Consider the following 24,442-nt stretch of genomic DNA (forward strand, 5'->3'; position numbering starts at 1 on the left):
GTTTATCAAGTAGTGGAGCTGCATGGATGCTAAGCAAGTTGAGCGAAAGCACTGCAGGCAAAAAAAAAAAAAAAGACTTGGTAATACTTTAAAAAGTTGATCTGAAAAAACTAAAATCGCAGTGCAATGTTCATTTATATATATATATATATTTTTTTTTTTGCTTGCAAGCAAAAATCAAACGTCAGACTTTTAGTGTTGTCGTGCTTATCGCCTGAAGCCTCATTTTCAGTGTACGTTTGATACTTTTCAACTTTCTGAGGTGAAAAAATTTGCAGCGCGCCACCAACTGGTAAAAGCTAATACAAGTTATTTTCTTGGATGTTTTTCTCCGTGCAACTCAACAAGGTCGCCCTCATATATGCTCGGATGACTGTTTCGGCCATGAGGATGTCAGAATACGAAATTTGTCCTTTTTCATGAAAAGTTGTGGGAGTGGCATTGCACTGTTCTGCTTAGCTATGCATGTCTTGAGGTGAGCCAACATGAGGCATTCAAAGGACTTAATGACTGGTTGATGTCAGGGCCACGGGCCTGCATGCGCCAATTTCGACAAATAAAAGAAACGTGTCGAGGAACTGACTTATCCCCTTTCTTGTGTTGTCCATTTATACAGTCGGATTATGTTTTGTGTCAAAACATAGGATATGAATATGTTATTACAGAAAATCATTATTTAACAAACGTGTTTGGGATTGTTAAGGTTGTTCATTTTCAGCACTAAAAAACCAAACTTTTATAACAGCTAAACTAAACGTTTCCAATGTAAATTTCCACCTTTATATAGTGTAAAAAGACATCCTGAAGCCTGGGCAGTCATTAATTTGATTGTCCAATATTTCCCTCGCTGTGCCCAATGGGCACCATCTACTGGAGGGGATGTGCAATTACACTTTATTTTAGTAGGCTAAGGCAGAAAAAAAGAATGTTCCCCCATGCCGGCACTGTGTGTAAAACAAAATAATAACATTAAGATGGGCCGGACGGAGGACACTAGCTCTCTTTCACAGCCACACACGCCATGGCGGAGCGGTCTCAGGCGCTGTGCCCGGGGAAGGTGCTCCTCTTCGGCTTACTGTGACGCGAGCGCCGTTTGCTCGATGGATGGATGAGGGGGAGATGGACGTGTCCGTGTCTTGTGGAACAAGACACAGCCTTCGATATGCCATTACCGCCGCTAAGGGCATGCACAGAAACACGGACGATGCCAATCGGTCAGTGGTTATGTGTGTGCTGCGGTGCCGATGATATTCTATTGTATATTATCCAGGTGAACATGATCGTACTGGGGAAAAGTCTGGGCATTCCTGCTCCCTGCTGGGGACAACTGAAGCTCACACATCAGACAAGTCAAGCGATTGAATCAGCGCATCGGTGAAGAGATGAAGTGCATTTAAAAGTAAGTAGCAGAACTTTAAAATCACATCTCAAGTGGACCGGAAGCCATGATTACTTACTGCAATGCAACAAAATGTCGTGTAGCTCACGGAACTCGTCGCGCGGATTGGAACCCACCAGGGGCCACTCGGCGTACACGTATATACACAGATCCCCATGTATATACACACTTACAGCCCACAACATATACAAGTGTAAGGAAACACTCCCCAAGACCAAAATACGGGGCTCCCCATCTCCCGGTCACTTCTCCAGACCCCAACAGTCACCCTCGTTGCGAGAACTTTAAGATTGCAGATCTCAATGGCCTCTCTGATCCAGCGCTGTAGTTTGTTCTCTTCTGTGCGGATGACCCTGCCCTTGAACCGCCGTCTGCTTGTGTTCTCCCTCTTCTCTTCGTTCCAAATATAGTCTTGAGAACTTCTAGAGGCTAGATGAATGAGCTGCAAAAATTAATCATAATCTCATGCAGTTTTTTCCTCACGGAAATCTTTAGTAAAAGGCGAAAGATTTATGCGATCTGCAACTTATTTTTCATCGTAGTAGTAGCGCCACCAACTGGTAAAAGCTAATACAAGTTATTTTCTTGGATGTTTTTCTCCAACTATTATCCAACTATTACCCACCCTACAATGTTGACATTATTCAAGTAAAATTGTAATATATATGTCGTTTGTTTTTTTTCTTTTGACTTTAATTACATAAAAATGTCAAACTTCTTATTTTATAGCTTCTTGTAATAGAGATTGGCAGGAAGTAGTTAATTAGATTTCCCCAAAAGTTTGCTGCTCAAATCGCGTAATTAACGTAGACCATTGGTGATGGGCACTTCACAGATCACCTGCATAGTGGGACCTTTTTTTATGTTATTTTTATTTTTTGGGGGGCCCCGTCGTGAGTCACTAAGCCTAAGCCGAAGAGGAGCACCTTCCCCGGGCACGGGCACGGGCACTGTCTGAGGTGGGATTCGAACCCACGTTTTCAGCACTAAAAAACCAAACTTTTATAACAGCTAAAAATTGCAGTATTTTTTTTTTTTAAATACGTAATGCCTAAAAATACCACAATTAATTGACTTAGATCATTAAATGACGCAGACAATCTAACAAATTATCGAATCTAAAATTCCCTGATGAAATCCAGCAATGTGGTGTATAGAAATGACAGCTAAAATTATGTAAAGATCGAATAAGTTAGGTACACGCCATCTGGAATAAAATTTTTACTTAAAATTAAACTACTTAAAATTAAAAATGCTAAGACACACATTAACAACAAAAGATCCTGCGCCTTTTGCCAGATGCACACAGAAACCTTTTATATATATATATATATATGACTTCCTGTAAAACCTAGCTCATTGCTCCAAGAGACCGCTAATTACCATGGCAACAGGTTAATTTCCTCCATTATTTCTTCTAAGTCCCCTTTCCAGCGATGCCATGCTTCTTTTGAAAATGCTCGTTATGACGTGCAGGCAGCAGGACACAAGACATGCAAAAGACAAAGGTGTGTATTTGCTGTGTCCTCTCTTTGTTTGTTTTTTTTTGCATTTCATTTCGATTTGAGCTGTTTTTGGTGATTTTCTTTTGAGGTAGTGAGGGGGTGGGGGTCATTTGAGCTGTGTTCATCTCCTGCACAATTCTTTGTCTTTGTCTCGTTACCATTCTGTTTATTTAAATGAAAAATCAGGCCTGGCAAATTCATCAATATTTTATTAGTTTGTTGTTTAATTTTTTTTAAATGGCTCGCTATCGCCCCCTTGAACATTTGAAAAAAAAAACAGCTAAGTATATACGAGTAAAATTATTCGAGCGCGCAGCCAAAGTATATTGTCCACAATTATTTGCGGACTTAACCAAAATCCCATTGAACTGGCGATGTTCGGTGGAATTCTTGTGCCCATGCTGAAAAAAATTAAAAATGGCAATGTTGGACCGAGAGCGCCATCTACAGGAGGCCAAAAATACTACAACTGGTTCATGAAGGGCATGCTCGCGTCACAGTAAGCCGAAGAGGAGCACCTTCCCCAAAATGCTGTCCTTCTGCTGGGTATCACCGCAAAAAAATATATACTGAGGAACTTTGTTTATTTCTTAATTTAATTCAAATTTGCATTCTGAATGTCGATGATTGGTTGCCAAGCTAACGTTAGCAAGCCCAGATGGCAGCTGTTATCCACCGCTAGCTGCTCTGCTAACACATTCGCATTAAATCCCCGTTTAGACCACAAACCAACATAAATAACCAAATAAATCCAAGCAACGTTAGCCGATCAGCCGTAATGTAAACATGAGTTAAACGTGTATACAAAGATGGTGAAGTGATGAACACAAAACCAGCTAAATAGTTTAGTGATCGTCAGAATGCATGAATGCAGCAGAAGCAATGTCTTAACCCGTATATATATATATATATATATATATATATATATATATATATATGTTGACATTTTAAGTGAAGTAAATTGCAAGGCATTTAGCGACTCTTTCTACTGAATATTTTAAACATTGATGAAACAAAAAATCTCGGTCTTATATGGGCTCTAGTCAAGTCCACATCTTTTGAGTTCAAGTCCGAGTCACAAAATGGTGAGAATTAAAAAGCGAAACTCCGTGGCAGTAAACCAGCTTGCATCATTGCAAACGCAAACGAGCGTAAGTTTTTAAATGTCCGTATTTATAGGTCAAATAAAAAAATTTGAAATATAATTTAAATAAAATATATAGAATAGAATAGAAATAAAAAAAGAAAAACTAGAGAACTCATAAATCCATTAAAATTAGTTTGGATACAAAGCAGGTTTAGATCAAGATTTAAGGTGCCACATTGTGCTTTTTTTCTGTCCAATATCATCTTACTAAAATGTGTCAAAAATAAGTACATCTATGTAACCTCACAAGTCGCAAATATCACCACACGGTGAGTATCCCGTGGCGCCAGCAAGCGGCCGCCGTCGCTTATGCTTTTGTAATGTGATGAGCGCGTTTATGGCGACATCAGGAGCCTCGTCTCGCCTAACAGGTGTATTCCAAAATTATTGCAAGGCAATGGTCATCTTGGAGGGGTGTTTGGGCTTGTATATAAGCTGTCTTTCTATTCTCTTTTTTTTTTTTTTTAATCACACTTCAGTTCAACGATGTGTTGAAGCGTGTTGCTATGCAATGAGAACTTGGTAAATGGACCTGGCATGCAGTGAGTGCCGCTCTTGTTCTTATTGCCAATTTTGTACACACACCCCCACACACACATGTAACAAAATTGACACCCTCTGAATAGATATTTGATGAGGACAATGTGAGGCACCATGGCCTCACCGAACTCCTCCCACGTTCGAGTTTTTGCTTCGGCAACCACCGAAGCCGTATTCCGTTATTTATTTTATTTTGCAATAACTGTGGGATGCGGCCAGGTTGAATAGTGGGAGATGGAACGAATTTCATTATGGATAGTGGAACAAATATGGCCAATATCATTATGGGACATTTTGTCATTAAATTGCATATGTGCCTCTGTCCTACAATCCCAGTTATTCTTGTGACCCGTGCTTCTACTTTCATCTGATAAAAACATATTTTTTTAAATGTAGGCTGGTTCAGCGATTTGGACTCCTGGTGTGGTTTAGCTGTTATAAAAGTTTCCGCCGCCCATTCTTAATCATCCAATGTGTTGCTTGCGTATGCCTTATAGCCCACATTTTGACTCCTCTGTGCCTGTGAAAGCAGGAATTGTTCTTGCAACGGCTGCGACGGCAGCCCCATAGGCAACCACTGCCGAGTCTGTACCTCACCAACGCCGTAGTGGTTATCACGTTCGCCATTTTTGATTGGTTCGCGATATTTTAGATTATATTAACATCGTAAGCAGGTTTCACCACATTTGCAGCAGGGGGGCCTCAGCGTTGCAGGTGCTGATAGGCAATGTCTGCCAATCTGTAGTTAACACAGATACTACATGTTTCAATGGCTTGGCATCAGTAAACATTTTTCTCAGACCCAGACCATATTACTATCCCAAGGCTCAGGAGGACCAAAAGTAAAATTTTATTTTAGCTAAACCAAAACAAAAACACTGCATTTGCTTGGCAGGATGCACACTTGTTCCCTGAATGCGTCAGCATGACATCTGGACTGAAATGACTACGATTAAGACTAACCCTTGACACGCATCCTTGGGGGGAACCGGTGCTCAGCATGAGGGTGGAGGACGTGTAGGGGCCGAGCAACACAGTCTGGGGTCTGTTGGTCAGAAAGTCCTTAATCCAGATGCGTGTGAGGGCAGGGAGGCATATATATATATATATATATTCGTCGCCGGCACAGATATATACCCGGCGTGCGCCGCTCGGCGAAACTACAATGCCCATAGAGTGTAAAAAGCTATCCTGAAGCCTGGGAAGTCATTAATTTGATTGTCCAGTATTTCCCTTATGAGATAATGCCTCACATAGCAAATGTGCTTCAGGATGCCTTTCTACACTATATAAAGGTGGAAATTTACATTGGAAACGTTTGGTTTAGCTGTTATAAAAGTTTGGTTTTTTAGTGCTGTAAATGCATTTTCAGCTCGCGCTGTACACATTTGCTATGAGATTCTTATTATTGATATTTGACTGATTCATTAAAAGCAGACAATTATGTTTTAGGTTAATTTTTTACCTGACAGAGGGGAGAAAATAACAACAAAAACAATAACAAAAACCGCATGAAATTTTTGATTCCACTTGGCGGCGCTGTGTGTATAACAAAATACGGCGCGGGGCCCTCAGGTTTGACCAGCGTCAAGTCCTGCTTGGAGGAAGGTCTGAAGCCCCGGCGGGATATAGGGTGATGATGGCTGTGAGTATGCCCCCTGCAGAGGAAAACATTCCCAGGCAGAGTTGATCGACTGCTGGCTTCTTGCCAGCTGTGTATATCTGAAAGATGTACAGCAATATGACTTAATACAGTGAAATAAATCTCTAGAGGCTCTGTACATGCAGTAAACAATTATTTTTGAAGATATCGAAAACTGCGGTTTATAGTCTGGTGCGGCTTTTAGATCTTTTTTTTTTTTTTTTCTCCCCCAAAAAGAGTTGCTGCGGCTCATATACGGGTCTGGTTCGGCCCTGTGTGTTTCTGACACAGCCAATCCGTGTCACGCGGCGTGACAAACGAGCCGGGCCGCCACGGTGACCCACTAGGAAGTTTAAGGCATTGACCAACTGGGCATGCACCTATTCCAGTGATGTCGTCTTCCTGCAGCGCGACATTTGATCAATTTATTTCTATACTTCAGCATCAGGCCCATGTCGACCACGGCCAATATGGTCTAGCGGTTAGGATCCCTGGTTTTCTCCCAGGTGGCATGGGTTCGATTCCCGGTATGGGAAAAGTGGTCCGGTAGAGTTCCTGGATTCCCAATTCTGGTGTTTGCTGATCAATTACCTCATGATGAGTTTATGCGGTTAGACGGCCGGCGTGCGCCGAAGAAGATATACAACATTAGAGTGCTACTTTTCCTTATTAAAAAAAAACTTTCTTTTCTTTAGAGGGAGGCTGCAACGGAAAGTCATTTTCAATCGTTTCAATGAGAAAAAACGATTTGAGATACAATTGCCATTAGTCATCAGGTGAATTTAAAAAAATAAATAAATAGGGACCAATAGACTTCATTTTAACTGTTCTGAATTATTTTTTAAGTAAATCAAACTGATATGTTTTTTTACGTCCTCCAGAACATTTTTCAAGCATCAGTATGACTTTTTATTTTCCACACACTCCACTACGTACAACACACACACACACGACCAAGTGTGTTTGTAAACATGCGCAAGAGCATGTACGAGTCTTGTGTTGCGAAACTTTAGTGGAGTGCGCGGCGTCTTAGACACAGTGGAACTGGAAAAATTATAGAAAGTACAAAACTGAAAGTAATCACAAAATCTAGGTTGGCACAGAATTAGATGGGTTGCACACAGAGGCATAGCTCCCTTGTACTTAAGCTAAAGAGTCGCACTGCTATGCACTTTTTTATAAAATTATTTTAATAATAATAATTCCCTTTATTAGTCCCACAATGGGGAAATTCGAGATTCGGGACCTCGCCGCGGTCGCTGCTCGGGCCCCAATAATAATTTCTACACAAAGTCCATTGTGGTGACCCGCCCCCTTTTAAGTAAATTCAAAATGGCCGACTTCCTGTAAAACCTAGCTCATTGCTCCAAGAGACTTTTTTGTAGGTCTTGGTCTTATACATACAGTGAACCCTCGCTACTTGGCGGTTCACCTTTCGCGGGTTCAGTGCTTCGCGGGTCTAAAAAATATTCGGGGGCATTGTAGTTTCGCCGAGCGGCACGACGGGGCGTGTGTCACAGTTAAGCCGAATTGGAGCACCTCTTCCGCCCGGGCACGAGCGGAGCGCGAGGCTGTCAGTTATGAATGAATAAATGAATAAATAAATAAAGAATGCCACTCGGCAAGCGTACGGCTGGCTCCATTTGTCATGCTTCCTTTCTCCCCCAAAAGCTCAAGATTTCAGCAGTTCAGGCGAAATTCCGAGCCTGAACTTGCGAACTGTGAGTTGGACATGCCGACCAGAAGTTGCCGAGCCGGTCTGAGCAACGGCTCGCATTTTCATTTCCTAAAAAAAACAACAAAATTAAACTGTTGAGGTTGCACTATAATAAGATTCACAGCTGTTATCGTTGGAGATGATACACCGTGTTGTGTCGGTCTCTAGCTCGGGCACAGACATGCATATTGTGTCTATAAATTAATGCTGCAAAACAGCAAATAGGTCACAATGGACTTTGTGTAGAAATTATTATTGGGGCCCCGGTAATGTAAATACATTTTTCATGTTTCCGTTAGTTGTGTGCCAAAGGTGGAACACACGACGATTAGATTAGACGATCTATCTTTGCGGAGGATAAAGAATCTATGCCTGTGAGTGTTGTTTGAAAATCTGAAAATATTTTCACGCATAAATTGCTCCAGGTTATAAGGCGCATTATTTTTGTGAATCAGAGCAGTAAAAGAACAAGCACAACATGAACATTACAAATCAGCAAGGTGAGATATTCAAGGACCTGGTAAACGGGGCGACATATACGCCCTTACCCCTGGTCACCTAACCAGGGGCAGGTCCCCCGCACTTCGCTTGATTAGCCTCCGACCTCACAGAAATTGTCGCTCTGCCTCGCCCCTAAGAACAGTATTTCCAGGAATCCCCCTTTCTGACGTGACTGTACCTTGAAGCTGGCCTCATTTTTATTTCATCCTTCATCCAAGACAACAATCATAAATGTTAAACCTTGTTGTTAAAAAAAAGCAGCTCTGGGTGAGTGTTTCACCTCGCTTTTTGTAAATTTTATGGAGTACAGTGAACCCTCGGTTATCGCGGTTAATGGGGACCGTCACCGTCACCTAATCCCCCAGCCGGGGATTTTGGTAATGTGACAGCCAAAAAAAGCTTTGTGCACTTAATTAAACGCATATTCAAATCAGAAACATTCACATTTCCTCCCCGCTACACGTGTTCGGTATCCGAGCCTGTCAGATTGCTGCTGGCTTTGCAAGATGGGGCCCCTTCATGTTTGGAAATTTACATTGGAAACGTTTGGTTTAGCTGTTATAAAAGTTTGGTTTTTACCTGGCATACTAGTGCGCTGTGAAAGCTCAGAATTTGTCAGAAATTAGAAAATGTTAAATCGTCTTTTTGCTAAATATAAAATTTGCAACACTCGGATATGATATGACATTAATGTTACGGTGAAGCATCAGATTATGCGTCACTGTAATGGCCCCACCGTTTGCTTATTTCACACTGTATAGCTGCAATTTTTTTTTTGAAAGGGGACATGTGATGGAAAATGTTCTTTTTAATGCCTTGCTCTATGTTGTGCTTGACATGCAAAAATAGAAATAAGATCCGGGGCAGGAGCACCTCAGCCGAGCCGTTGTTGAGCACCGGGTGTGTGATGGGCCAGGAGGGGGAACCCCCACATCCTCCAGGATTTTCTTTTTTTTTTTTTAGTGATAACAGAAGTGGAGTCAAATCATAAAGCATTTTAGGGTGCATTCCTTAAAAACATTTATTCGGCAGAGAGTGCCAGTGACGGCGAGAAAATGTACTGCCGCAACCCAGGCTCCAGCGCCCCGTCGTGCCGCTCGGCGAAACTACGTCCAAGACGTGAACACCCGCAGCCCTCATTGCACGTATCCTCACAAGGGTCGTGGCGGTGCTGCAACGGCGGGTCAATTCAGTTCAGCGTGGGATACAGCTTCCAGGACTCCACCCTCACTGTAAAAATCCTCAAGGGCCTACAATAAACACACCTCTTGTTTCTGTTTATTAAAATAGAGTTTCTCCGTCATGGTCCTTGCCGAATTTAATTTGTTCAAATCCGACTGGGCGTATATATATATATATACGGGTAGAGAGAGAGAGAGAGTGAAATTCTTTTAATCGCTTGACAGCACTAATGTGTGCACAAAAAAATAATAATATATATATATGATCAGGGTGCAAAAGAATGACCCCTGTAAACATGCACACTGGGGCTAAAATTTTTTGTTTCCGAAATACTATATGACAGGGGCGGGGCTTCAAAGTTTTCACTTAAGATTTCTTTCGCCGCGGCCCGTGCCCGGGGAAGGTGCTCCTATTCGGGCCAAGTATGACACACGCCCGTCCTCCTCCCCCGGAGCTTCCATTCGGTTAAACTTAGGGGCCGCTTGGCACCGCCCGTGCCCGGGGAAGGTGCTCCTCTTCGGCTTACTGTGACGCGAGCATGCCCTCCTCCTCCGGTGAAGCCTGGGAAGTCATTAATTTGATTGTCCAGTATTTCCCTTATGAGATAATGCCTCACATAGCAAATGTGTACAGTGCGAGCTGAAAATGCGGAAGTCGGCCATTTTGAATTTACTTAAAAGGGGGCGGGTCACCACAATGGACTTTGTGTAGAAATTATTATTGGGGCCCGAGCAGCGACCTAATAAAAAACTATTTGCCGTCGTAAACTTTGAAGAAATCCAACTCATTGTGAATAACGACATTTAAAAGACGCGAAAACAAATCCAAGTTGTGAGCGCGGTTTTTTTCGAGGGAATCTAAACGTCTCATTGATTTGTTTATTTTTTTGTGTTTTTTGTGGCGTGGGTTCGAATCCCGCCTCAGAATGTGCCCAAAATACGCTGTCATATAGGGCAATTGTACGTTCCATATTCGACATAGGTGAAAGCAGGTTTGAGCGCTGGATCAGAGAGGCCATTGAGAAAGATGAAATACCGTGGACATTTAAATAAGACTATCAGCATTTGAGGGACATGTAACACTCAACCAGGGCTGCTTTTTTTTAACATTTCTCGAGATAATGCCTCACATAGCAAATGTGTACAGTGCGAGCTGAAAATGCATTTTCAGCACTAAAAAACCAAACTTTTATAACAGCTAAACCAAACGTTTAAAAAGTTGGAGACGATGGCGACCCCTCTGCCCTCCTCACTGGTCCACTTCCAGTCTCGCCATTCCGCTTCTCCTCACAAGGCTCACAGGGGGTGCTTCGATGACTGAAGGCAGATTGCTCGCCCACTGTCTTATCTCGAAGCCACCTTCGGCGAGGATGTTGCATAATCCGTCCACAACAGCCTTGGCATGTGCAGGATCAGGCATGCTGTAGGCTCTGTCCTGTTTCTGCGAGCCTCAGCAAATAATATCAGCACTGAAGACAACCACATTAAATACAAGTTACAAAATACAACATTGCATTTTATAGAATTATCTTGCAGGTAGGCATTAAATATTTCATTGAATTCATTATGTAATCCATCCCGACCTTTTAGAATAGATTTGTTTATTTTCTTTTTTCAAAAGTTTTTGGAAAAGTGCCAAGGCCCACGAATGTTTGGCTGGCGATGAGGCAGAAATTGAGGTAAAGTTCCAAATTGATTGCGGCGCTACATGTAACGTATTACCTGGAGTCCTGCCAATTTTTTTTTGCGTCTCATCGGGCATGGCGAAAAATTTGATATTTTAACGTCTAGCGAAGAGGAGAGTGGACGAAGAAGAGCACGTTCCCCCGGACCTCAGGGCCTGGATACATTGCTGTCAACAAAAAAATCTATTGAATAAAGTCTGTGAGGACATTTTAGGACAGTCCGCGCCAGTGATCGGCCGCGCCGATATACGGGGAGAGAGAGAGTGAAATTCATTTTATAACAAAAAAACCAAATTATTATTTGTCAGGTTTAAAAGGTCCTGACGCCTTCATTAGACTGAATTAAATGCAGAGAACCAGAGGAATAACCAGGGAAGGTTTTGTCTTTTCTCCATCGCGATGGGAGGAGAAGCCAGGAAGTGAAGTAGACGTCTTGCCAGTTCACTCTCCCGCACTCTCACTGACTCCTTCGCCCATCCCTCTGGACTTTATTCAGAGAAAAACGAAACCTATGGAAAGTGAAACTTAAAACAAGCGTGTGGGTGTGCGCATGTGTGCTGAAGCAATGATGTGCGTGTCTGTGAGTGTGTGTGTAATTATCATTGATACAAATAGTGTATAAAAAACATGATTAAAAATACACAAACTATTTACATACTCTCACATTTCCCCCCTGTTTGTCGGATTTAAATCATGTCCATACGGCTTTAAGATGAGTCATCAGGGAATAAAACATATAAAAATACATTTCAATGTGCCTAGTGAAAAATAACAAAACTGTCTCCACGCAGAGCTTGTCTCTGGGGGACTCGATGCAGGCCCCTTGCCTCGCTGTAGGAGGAGACAGCCGTCTTTACCTCCCGGATCTTCGTGTGTGGGGCTTGGGCGACAAGTCCATATTCATTTTACGTTTCAGTGTCCAGTTCGAGTTCGTCATTGTCCAGTTCGAGTTTGTCATACTCAACATCAATCAGATTGTAATGTTACTTTTGGGCAACAAACATGCAATTAATCATCATTTTTGTCATAAAAATAATGCAACAAAAACAGACTACACATAACAAAAAATGAAAACCATAATTATCCCGATATATATTGTGTCTTTCAAATTCTTCATCGTGGTCATAACATCAATAATTGTTTCATTTTTAAAACTTTAAATGCAATTATGTTCTTCAATCAAGGTTCAAATTTCTTTATGTACGTCATTAATTTCCAAACCATATCTAATCTTTTTATTCTGTGGCTTCAACATTCGTATCTGTGGCTGGTGGTGTGGTTCTGATGTGCGTGTGGTCCGAGATTGTGACTCGGGGAGGGATTCGCGTTGCTAGGCCTTTAGCTGGAAACCGGTGAAGCTTGTACTGCAACTGGTGGATCCAGCTGCCACGCCCCGCGACCTTTGCAGCGTCGGGGTCACCGCCATCATGTGGCGAGGGCCATCTCAGCATTCACTTCCCCCCAACGGAGTCGTTTCAACACCTTGAAGAAGAGTTGGTCTTCCACACGGACGTGAATTCTCTGTGAATCAGAAAAACACTTGACCAGTATTTGCGTCTTTTGCATCTTTTTCGGTCAAACATGTTTTTTGTTGGTGGTTCTGATGAACCTGAGAGTCTATAGGGGATAGTGTCCTTCCTTCGGCTGGCATTGTCCTCATTGCTGTGATTGAAACACAGTCTGGCCATTGTCTCCTTTTTTTTTTTTTTTTTTTTCATTAGTGCGTTCCACAAGTCCTGCAGACTGTATGCACAGTGACGCTTTGAGTCCATTTTTAACAACTGTCCCACTTGTTACAACATCATTCACAAAATGCATCATTTTCACTTCAAATCACTTCTTGAAATTCCAAATGTCAGGATAATTTGATTACACAACACTTTTCCCAATCGTTTTTAGCATCAGCATGTGTTGTTGGAAACAGCTTGATCCATTTTGAAAACATTTCAATCATAGTCAAACAATATTGCAACCCAAACAAATAACAGTGTCCAAAAAAAATTTTTTTTCTTTTTTTGTTGAAAAGTCTGTATGTGGGAACAATTTCATATCATACTTCCCCCTGTTGACACACGACTATCTGCTCGTGTGTCACTCAATGTTTGCATCATTGTCCACCCAATATGCATGTTCAATTAGTGGTGCCTTTTTCCCTGGCCTGAGATCAACTTGTCAAGTTGATTTACTGTGTGTGTGTGTGTGTGTGGGGGGGGTGTGGGGAGTGTGTGGGGGTGTGTGTGTGTGTGTGTGTGTGCTTTCATGAAACCTCTTGTGCTATGTTGACTCTGAGGTTATGGCTTGGCTCCAGCCTTTATTCAATCGTAATCGTGTCATTTTCTGTTCAGAAATTTTTTTTATTTACAAATACTTACTTAGACGTGCTTTATGCGCAACTTTTCTTTTATCTTTTGTGATTTTTAAAGCACCCGTTCGCCCAAAATCAACAGAACACAAGAACATTTTATCTTGACTGTGAGTTCACATTGTAACCATATAGCTCATACAAGATGGGAAACTCCAAATTTTAATTAGCTCACAACCGCCTACGCTCTTCCTGCTTATCCTAACAATTTCTCTCTTTTACAAGTTATCTGTTGGTATCGCACTACTAATACTCCCATCGCATAAAAGTCAGCGTGATTTCTTCCTACAACCTTGGTTCTCAGACACTTTCTTATCAGTCTGGAAGGTGCACCTGGTCTTCAAGTCCTACACGTCTTAACTCCTCCAGTCGGGAGGAAAATATGTCAAAAAGTCAAGTCATGGGTTTGGTGAAAATTTGGACGGCTCCACAGTCGTGTGGCGCCTTCTAAATGGTGCGTGGAAAAAGAATGGCGCTGGGCTTAAATGCATCGCACCTTATTAATGTAATGTTACAATTAAATCGCCGTGCAATGTGAATGTCGTGTGATGGAATGTCATTTTTTTCATTCCTTAAAGCAGCAGTGAAAGCTCTTGATCACACTCTTAAGTGGTTCTCTGCCACGAAATCCAAATTGTTGTGACTAATATGCAAATGGATTCACTTTCCTGTGTTTCTGCAGCAACACAAGTCCATGAAGCCATTTTTTGCAGTCACTGTTTGCCCAAATGGCTTATAATAATAATTTGGTAGTGCATTAAGATGCTTTGTAAATCCAATCTTGCAGTGTATCTCCACAAGTTCCAACATACACAACCCATTTTATGGCCATGATACTATTGTTTTAAACTCACCCTAAGCCTGTTGGGCTCTTTCTCTGCCGCATAAATTACAGCCCTGAGAGACTTTATCTATGAAAGGTCAGGGACTTAATGGAGGTCATGAAAGTGCCAAGGAAGGTGTTTACACAACAGTGGTCTGGCAAAGATTTATTACTATTTTTCTTCCCGCTTATCACTGACAATGCGTCCTTTTAAAGTTTTGACTCTTGTTTAAATTCGCCCTTGCTTATTGATTCTGATATTAAAGTCCAATTGTCAGTGTATCACGGCCTAATAAGCAAAACGCATGTTGATGTAGAAGTCCTTCTACACACACTTTTTATGTTAGTTTTTTTCTTTCGCCATGTGATCTTCTATTGCTTCTCTCTTCGTCCTGAAAAGTTATTGTTTATCACAAGACTCTATGCTTCCTTCTTTTTTTTAAATGTTTTCTCTTTTCCTTTCTTCTGCTCAACACGTTCAAGCTTTTTGTGCATAATTTAGAATCTTCTTTTCCATTTTACAAGTTGGCCAATTTAAATTAGGTTGTTTTATTTGAAAAGCCTGTAATTCTCTTTTTCCTTTTTCACATAATCACAAATTTCTTATCACAAAATGAACATGTTAATTCTACTTCAAAGTGGACAAGTACACATCAATGTTATTTGCAATTTCTAATTTCTTCTCTGCTTTAATGAAAATTATAGCCCTTGCCAAATTTTTCCTGTATCATTTATATTTCTGCATTTCATTGCATCTCTGGCCTACTTTAATATAAACATCATCAACTGGAATATGAAATCTAAAATATTTATTTCTTCAATTCACCAAAAAGCAAAATCTAATTTCTATCCTCCTCCTCACAGGAGCCTCTCCACAGTCTGCTCCTAATTTCCAAATTCACTGTAGTTTTTCCACAACCACTCAAACCTACCAATGTCTCGAATCAAAATTTAAAAAATCAAGAAACACCTATGTTTTTGCAAAAATTCCTCATGTTCACTTTCAGAAGCTTCATCCAATTGTTAAAATTTCATAACACCTACTTCTCCCTTTCTGAAGGAGACGCAAGTATACAATTAAGTAAAAACCATCATCAAAATGATATATCTTGTCTATTGAATCATGTAAATATAAATTATCTCATCACTAAACTTTTTCTGTAAATTAATCACATCCCCACAACTTGGGCTCTCATTATTCTGTAAAAATAAAACTAATTTCAATTAATGCAACCAACTCAGTGGCCTTCTGGGTCCCTCAACCACACAGGTTCTAATTCTGTTACTCTGTTCCATTTTTTCCCCTTGCAAATCTGACTATGGCCCCTTTCTCACTTGCCCTATCATTTGAAATTGATTTATTATAAGCAATCCTATCTGCACCAATGTCACATAAAAAGGGTAATTGGTGTCCCATTACCAATACGGTTATTTCAGCTCAATCATTTAATCAAAAGCCAATATCTTTTGTAAATTTAGGAAAACCTCTTCATTTAAAAACTCATCTGTTCTTTAATCTTTCTATCTTAGTCATGCTGAAGGCTGCTTCTTCTCAAGGCAATTTCTTGCTATCTGGCCTTCTTTTAGTGTGGTCTTCCTGTGTGGTTGACGGCAGTTTCTGGCAAAGTGTCCTGATCTGCCACAACTGTAAAAAATATCATCTCCGGTGGGAAGGCGTCCTTGTCTCAGCCTCTTCCACCTTGATAAAAGACATTCTGACCTTTATTTTGATAAAAAGTGTCTATAGACCTCTGTTTCTTTTTATTTTCTATCTTCTCAGCATGGAGGGCGTGATTTACATACTCCTCCAGGGTACCTGTTGGCAGGCAAATGTAATGTTTATTTACCCACTTATGAATTTCCTCTCTTGATCCTGCATGTAAAGCATTCTTCAACTGCTGTTGAAATGCCCCATCCACATCACCATCTTCCTGCAGCCCGCTGTGGTTTTGAAACACAGCTGTCATTCTCACTTTGTATTGCCCAAATGTCTCATCTTTTCTGTTTCTTGTCACCCTCTTCTCTTTTTAAGGCTACCCTCATCCAATATTCTGTTTCCTCAAAGCCATTTTTCTTCATCTTTTTGTGGTCTTTCTTTGTCTTTGCTATGATTGATTTCTGCAATGCGGCTATTTTTCGTGTTTTTAACTGACCATTAAAACCATATTCAGCTTTCCATGAGTCTAAATACTGAATTTTATCAAGATCCTGTTTTTCGATGAACTTCCTTATCTACACTCATCTTTTTAAACCAGCCTAGGCGTCTGGGTTCAATTTCTTTATTTTTCAGAAAACGCACATCAGGCTATTTCTCTCTTTTCTTTTAAGCCTATCCCGTTGTATAAGTTATTTTATTTAATTTCAAATTTAAATGAATTTATCTCCTCAAATCATCTTCTTTATTAATTTCTTTTGTAAATTTGGGAATTATTTTTCAATAAGATCTCGTCACTCATAAGTAGCCTTTTGTTGGTTACTAATCCTTGATTCCATTTTATCTCTACTTCATCAATCCTTTTAGCATAATTCCAACCACTTTGATCACTCTCCCTGACATTTAGACACACAGACAGACACTCAGACAGACACACAGACATATACACGGGCCCACAAAACGACACACACAGTTCTCAACACGGAACAACTTCAAACAATTAATAACATGTTAGTAATAACAGCAACACAATCCATCTTTATCTTTTGCCCATAATAAGTCCTTTAATTCAACTAATATCTCTCATAATTATGTATGTGCAGCCCTATAGGGCCAATGCAGCCTCTGCCACAAATGCACACTGCCACTTATACACGCAACACATTGAGGTGAGTGCTTTTTTGGTTTATCTATCTTTTATTGGGGTTTTTTGTCTTATCGATGCAGTTCTGTCTGATCTAGTTCTCATTCTATGTGGCGTTACCTGATAATGTGGGTGGTGGGGGGGTAATTCAGGATGCAGGGGGCAGTTGCAACCCCGCCCCTTCTTTACCTTCTTCAACAACCCTCTCTGTCATCCTCAAATACTATTTCTGTTTATAACCCTTATTGCATTATACGGGATAAAATACCAAATGGTATTTGTAATCCCCAATCACACCATTCACTCACTTTGCATACAGCAAAATGATCATTCCACATCTGGTGTTGTGTGTGCGGGTTTTTTTTTTTTCTTCAGCTTCTCTGCAAATTCTTCTCTTTTGCTGTTGTCTGGTCAGCTACTTCTCCAAACCCACACACACACACACACACACGCACGCACGCCCCCTCACGCACGCAAACCCCCACCTTTTTTTTTTTCTCTTTGTCCTCATACACACACACACAGCTGCGCAGCTACAAACAATATTCAAATAAAAATAATAAAAACCACCAAAAATAATGCCTTATTATTCCCTAAATTTCAATGTGAAATTGTGAGTAGACCTCTAAGTCGTCGATAATTTCTATTTATCGACACCGAGGAACTTTTAATAGACTCTACCGTGCTGTCGGTTTGAACGAGTTACGACCTAATTTCTTCTTTTTGTAACTCCCTAAACAACACGATCCGGTTTAGACGTACCGCAGGACGTTCTTTTTTACCACCGCGTTATCTGTAAGGGAGACCCAGTCTCCCGAGAAACCCAGTTTCTCAATGAGTTACGGCCTAATACTATTTGTAACTCCTTGAATAACGCGATCCGGTTTTTTTCTTTTCTTCTTTTTTTTTATCAGACGGACCGCAGAACCGTCAATCAACGCAACCGTGCTTTCCGTAAGGGAGACCCAGTCTCCCGAGAAACCCAGTTTCTCAATGAGTTATGGCCTAATTATTTTTCTATAACTCCTTAGACGAGCACGATCCAGTTTCTTTTCTTTTCGACCGAACTACTGCAAAACGGCCGGCGCGCTCTTCCTTACTCACATAAATCACCCCTTACGAATTGTGTTAATATTTTAAATTTTAAAATGGTGGCACAAAATAATTTGAAAAACAATACCTGGCTTCCTCCGGATCCGCCTGGTCCGACAGGCAACCGACATCCGGGCGGACGGCCGCGCCGCAGCTCAGGGACCCGCTTTCAAATGGTGAAGCGCTGACGTCAGATTCGTTGGCCCCCGAAATATCCAGCGACGTTCGCCCGTCCGGGTGTGGCTCCCGGGTTGACCGGCACCAATAAATGTCAGGTTTAAAAGGTCCTGACGCCTTCATTAGACTGAATTAAATGCAGAGAACCAGAGGAATAACCAGGGAAGGTTTTGTCTTTTCTCCATCGCGATGGGAGGAGAAGCCAGGAAGTGAAGTAGACGTCTTGCCAGTTCACTCTCCCGCACTCTCACTGACTCCTTCGCCCATCCCTCTGGACTTTATTCAGAGAAAAACGAAACCTATGGAAAGTGAAACTTAAAACAAGCGTGTGGGTGTGCGCATGTGTGCTGAAGCAATGATGTGCGTGTCTGTGAGTGTGTGTGTAATTATCATTGATACAAATAGTGTATAAAAAACATGATTAAAAATACACAAACTATTTACATACTCTCACATTATTAAAACGTATTATTTTTTTATTCCCGAAAGGTGGTCTAAAGGGGGGGAGTTTGACTGGGGCGGTACACCTGTCCATACACAAAAAATATAAAAATGAAACATCCAATTTTTTGGCACAGCTGATGACTGGTTAGGTGCCAAGCGGCCCCTAAGTTTGCCCAAATGGAAGCTCCGGAGGAGGAGTGCATGCTGCGTGACAGTGAAGCCGAATATGGTAGGTAAATCCCAGATTTTATATCAATTTTCAGTGAAAATTTTTGCTGTCTGCATGTAAAAGATTTCGGTTCACATACAAGATTATAATGAGAGATCAACATTTCATCTCTTATTTGAAGGTGTTGGCTCATCTGGCCAACGGCCGGAGGAGGAGGGCATGCTCGCGACACAGTAAGCCGAAGATTGCAAATGCTGGAGGGCTTAACCTACTCCGACTTTTACCTGCTGGTACGCCGTCCGGTGTGCCCTGTGATTCGCCTCCATATGTGATGATCCATTGGCACTGGGGCCATAGCGAAGATCGGAGTTGAAATGGTTACAAGCCCATGCATCACGAGGTGAGACCACCAGAACAAAAGTATTAGAGGTTGACATTTTGAACATCAACAGATTTGGGGAATTTCCTGTTGTACGGTGCCGCAGAGTCTGATTATTCTCCGATTTATCTTTAATGAACCACCAAAAGTGGTCACATCAAAGGTGCGCCGCTACTTCGCACTTTTTTTTTAAATATATATATATATATACATATATATATACACAATAAATAAATAAAAAATGAAAAAAAGGCAAGCCTCAAGTGTGCTTTAATGGAAAGCATACAGCAACAAGGCCCTTATATAACTCTCTCAAAAATCTTGGGGCAGGATCTCCTCCCCGACCTGGCAAATTACTCAGAAATCACACGACCATTGCTGGACATCATTTATGATAAGCCAATGATATTTGCAATAGCATCTTTTTTTTTTTTTTTTTTTGCAAGCGTTCGAAGTGTCAATGATCAATGTGTCCTGCAATTCACACGAACCCATGCCTCCTGGGGAGACTGCGACCTGAACGCAACGCCTTAGACCGCTCTGCCATCCTGGCACCTGGTAACCAGAGTCGCCTCCGCGACCCGCCGTGCCCCGACTCCCCTCGCACCGACCCGGCCTTCGCCCGCGACTGGAGGATGCTGGCTGACCTTGGCTGGCAACTTGTGTTTTGTTGCTCTGGTCCCCTTCACATAAAAATGTTTTCATCATTGAACTCACAGTACCTTGGGAGGACTCCGTGGACGAGGCTGATGAGCGAAAACATCTACGCTATGCCGTGGACCCGAGTCATAGGAAGTGCCGTGTGGCGGGGCCGGGAGGACCGCTCCTCCTGCGTCGGACCCGAGTGGCCACAAACAGAGTCCCCCCCATCCCACCCCACGTCTTTCCATTTGGTCGTTTCTTCATCGTCTTGTCTCCGCCTCCGGCCGCCTCGGACAAATTAGATTTAACGTCTGTAATGTCCCAAATTTGTGTTTGCTTTTTATAGTTCTGAATATCATTAACAGCTAAACTAAACGTTTCCAATGTAAATTTCCACCTTTATATAGTGTAAAAAGACATCCTGAAGCGGTCTAAGGCGTTGCGTCCGCGTTTGCCATATTTTTGGATATGCAATGACAAAAATATTTAAGAAAATTGACTGAGGTGAAAGGAAAACTCTGTTGTCAATAAAAATGATTACCGCTGTTCCTTTCATCCATTGCTGCGTGAAAAAAGTCGACATCCACCCCCCCCGCACCACCCCAACATCGCGCGGATCGGACGAGGGACACCGGTAAGAGAAGGGGCGGGGTGGCTCTGTGTTTACGTGCATGAGAACTGGTGCGAAGGGAAGAAAAGTTTTGTTTGCTTTGCAACCCTTATGATTGTAACGTATTCCAACAGTGCCAACTACAGGACTCCACTTCCATGCCAGACTACAAACCGTCGTTCCCCAACTGGGCTCATGAAGGAAATACTGGACAATCAAATTAATGACGCAGGTTGTTAATCAAGGGCGTTGTTTACTTTGGCAAAAAAAAAAAAATCCCTTATGAGGTTCTAAATATGAACGACAACTCGTATCTGAGCTGCCAGCTCCTTGATAGTCTCCCGGGGCGGTGCCTCGTATTTTAAGGTTTGAAAATCCTTGCGTGTGCCTTACGGACCTGATTGGTTGGTAAAAATTGAAAAACAAATCACTTAAATGACATCAAACGTACAATTAATAATAGTCATAGTTTTTATATTTATGGCTTCTCTCGATCTTTAAAATGTTATAATCAAAGAGAGACAGTTAATGTGCAGAACGGCGTGGGGTCTGCCTACTCGCCACAGGAAATGTGAAAGGGGTTGGACTCTGCTGCTGCTTTGCACCCATTTAGGCCCACTGGGAGTGTAGTGAGATGAGGGATGTAATGGTAAAGATGAGAAGGAATAAATGATTCATTGAAGACATCATTGAAATGACATTTATGTTTAAAAGTTTTTGATTATTATAAGGTCATATTTTTTTAATTCATTTTTCTTAGACGTATAAAAAGTTAAATGATGCACCAGTTCAGTTCATCTTGCAAAAGTATGGTTGGGAACAGTTAACCCTGATCTGGCTTCAGTTTCCACCCATATGTGTGATGGCGGCAACCGTTGGAGGATCCAGCCCACACAATTTACGAACATGGAGTCTACGGAGGCACCTCCAGAAGTTCATGTCACAATGCTAGGTGGCTGGAGCATCTTAAGACCTGGGACAAACACTGGGGCTAAAATTTTTAGATCGCTGTTAAACCATCTTCTACGCCACAGTCCTCGTGTTCAACAAACATTTCTCCCGAATTCGCCGAGGCAGAGACGAGAAGCGGCGGCGGGTCGCGGGGCGCATTGAATTCACCCCATTCAATTCTGATTCAATAAAATTCGGGCGTGGGCCTCCACTGGAACCCGCAAGGCATCGAGCTCTTTAGCATGGACTCCGGCTGAGAGTGTTAGATCTGCAAGCGAGGCATAAAAACCATGAACAGAGACAAGGGAGCCTTCATAGGATGGTTTTAGAAATTGAGATTTTCTTTTGGCTTTGCTGGCCCTTTGCCGGAGACAAAAGTCCAACAGTTGATTAGAGTCTAGTGCACTGTGCAACACAGTCTGAGCGCAAATACAAATGCTCGGCCTTTTATAAATAAATAAAAAATCCGAAGAACATGATTTGTAATGTTCATGTTGTGCTTGTTCTTTTACTGCTCTGATTTTTCTAACATCTGCTTAGCGGTGTCCAAGGGTTATGTGTTTATTCATGAACCCGTCGTACCGCTGTTGCTTGGCTTTTGTCTCTGCAGCGCACGCTTCAAACCCGGACATTAAATTGCTTACGCGTGTGCGCGATAGAAAATGAATGGGTGATTAAGTGGATCATTCTTGTGAATGGTAAGTCACGCAATCATGGAACATCAGCTGATAAAGACGGGCCACAAGACACCATCATGTGACACTCTGAAGAAGGCGAAGACTGCGACCTGAACGCAACACCTTAGACCGGCCTATTAGCTGAATCATGTTTGTGTATTCGTGCAGGAGCTGGACGGCTTTTTATGAGAGGTCCTTGCCAAGCGCGGGACAGCGTGGGCGGGAGGAGACGGCGCTGTTTTGGGAGGACACGTAGGTCGTGGATAAGTGAGGTTCTCCCAGCAATAGTTCGCTTCGGCGGAGGGGCTCTGTCTGAGGTGGGATTCGAACCCACGCCTCCTGGGGAGACTGCGACCTGAACGCAACGCCTTAGACCGCTCCGCCATCATTCAAGAGAGCATTACCAGGTGCCAGGATGGCGGAGCGGTCTAAGGCGTTGGCCTGAGCAGCGACCGCTGCGAAGTCCGCGCTAACTTAGGTGAATCATGTGTGATTTGAGTGATGATTGATCCCCAGGAGGCAGTCTGTGAGACCTAATTTATTTAAAATGTTCGGGCGGGGGGGAATATATTTTAGGAATTGCCATGTTTGTGAGGTACGGCAAACTTCAGCAATAGTTTGTCTTTGCCTGTTCCCAATTTTAGTAAAAGATCATTCACAGCTCATCACCCAAGATTGTCACTTGACGTTAATCACTAGCCTCTCAACATGATGATTTGGAAGAAGTCAGTACACATGTTGCTCGGAGCAGCACAAGAAAGTTAACGTCGGCGATGGGAGACGAGTCACGTGACTTGACGGAAACGAGAAGGGTCATCCAATTTGGACCAGATCCGATAAAAATCGGTGAACCCTCGGTTATCCAAATGCTTGTCAGAGATAGCGCCTCTGCTGATGACAGCCAAGTACTACACTCCATTTGGCCTCAATCAATTCAAGACACGATTAATCAACAATCCCTACTCCGATTGGCTGAGCAGTTTTAGTTAAAAATATCCCTTCAAAAGTCGAAATAGAAGTCATGGATAAACACTTTTTGGAACTTCAACGTAATGCTAACAAAGTTTTACTATCCTATGATTATCTCATAAAAAGAAATATCTAATTACCGGCCACCCGAACACCCCGGCGCGAGGCCGGGGCCGGCAGGGGTCTTGTCCAATCCCTGGCTGACGCTCGGGTCACGTGACTGCCCGGGAGAGCGGTGAAGATAATTGGTAACAAGCGGAAACTTCCCACAAGGTCTATGGTTTCCTGTTCTCTGAAGTGGCTGTGAACGCAACGCCATTTTTCGTGACTCTAGTCAGCGTTATGTTGGTTGTCTCGGCGTGGTTGCGGCCGGCTGATGAGACGCACACACCGGTTCCCCTTGGCAGGTTTAGTGAAGGATTCCTGCTAATTTTTCTCTCTCACACACACTGACACATACGCTTGCAAATGAAAGGATCCTCATGATTTCACTTGGCAAATGCTTTCGCCCTGGCCCGTCTTGCGCCGGCCATGGCCCTCGAGAAATGTTAAAAAAAGGTGCGGCTTGGGTCTCTTGTGGTGCTGATATAGGTGAAGGCTGAAGAAATATATTTGAAAAACACGTGCTGAAAGCATGACGTCATACTGGACAATCAAATTAATGACTTTCCAGGCTTCAGGATGCCTTTCTACACTATATAAAGGTGGAAATTTACATTGGAAACGTTTGGTTTAGCTGTTATAAAAGTTTGGTTTTTTAGTGCTGTAAATGCATTTTCAGCTCGCGCTGTACACATTTGCTATGAGAGGCGTTATCTCATAAGGGAAATATTGGACAATCAAATTAATGACTGCCCAGGCTTCAGGATGTCTTTTTACACTATATAAAGGTGGAAATTTACATTGGAAACGTTTGGTTTAGCTGTTATAAAAGTTTGGTTTTTTAGTGCTGTAAATCTGGGATAGGCTCCAACACCCCCGCGACCCTAGTGAGGAGAAGCGGTACAGATAACGGATGGATGGATGGATGGA

General features: G+C 42.2%; 1 pseudogene; it reads right to left on the reverse strand.

The window, feature by feature from the left end:
* Positions 1 to 1,825: 1,825 nt before the first annotated feature.
* On the reverse strand, positions 1,826 to 1,932 carry LOC148316180 (U5 spliceosomal RNA; annotated as a pseudogene).
* Between the last annotated feature and the right edge of the window lie 22,510 nt (positions 1,933 to 24,442).

The sequence above is a fragment of the Idiotropiscis lumnitzeri genome, chromosome 22, assembly GCF_059441095.1.
Source record: "Idiotropiscis lumnitzeri isolate Australia: NSW breed Sydney's pygmy pipehorse chromosome 22, RoL_Ilum_1.0, whole genome shotgun sequence".
Classification (NCBI taxonomy): domain Eukaryota; kingdom Metazoa; phylum Chordata; class Actinopteri; order Syngnathiformes; family Syngnathidae; genus Idiotropiscis; species Idiotropiscis lumnitzeri.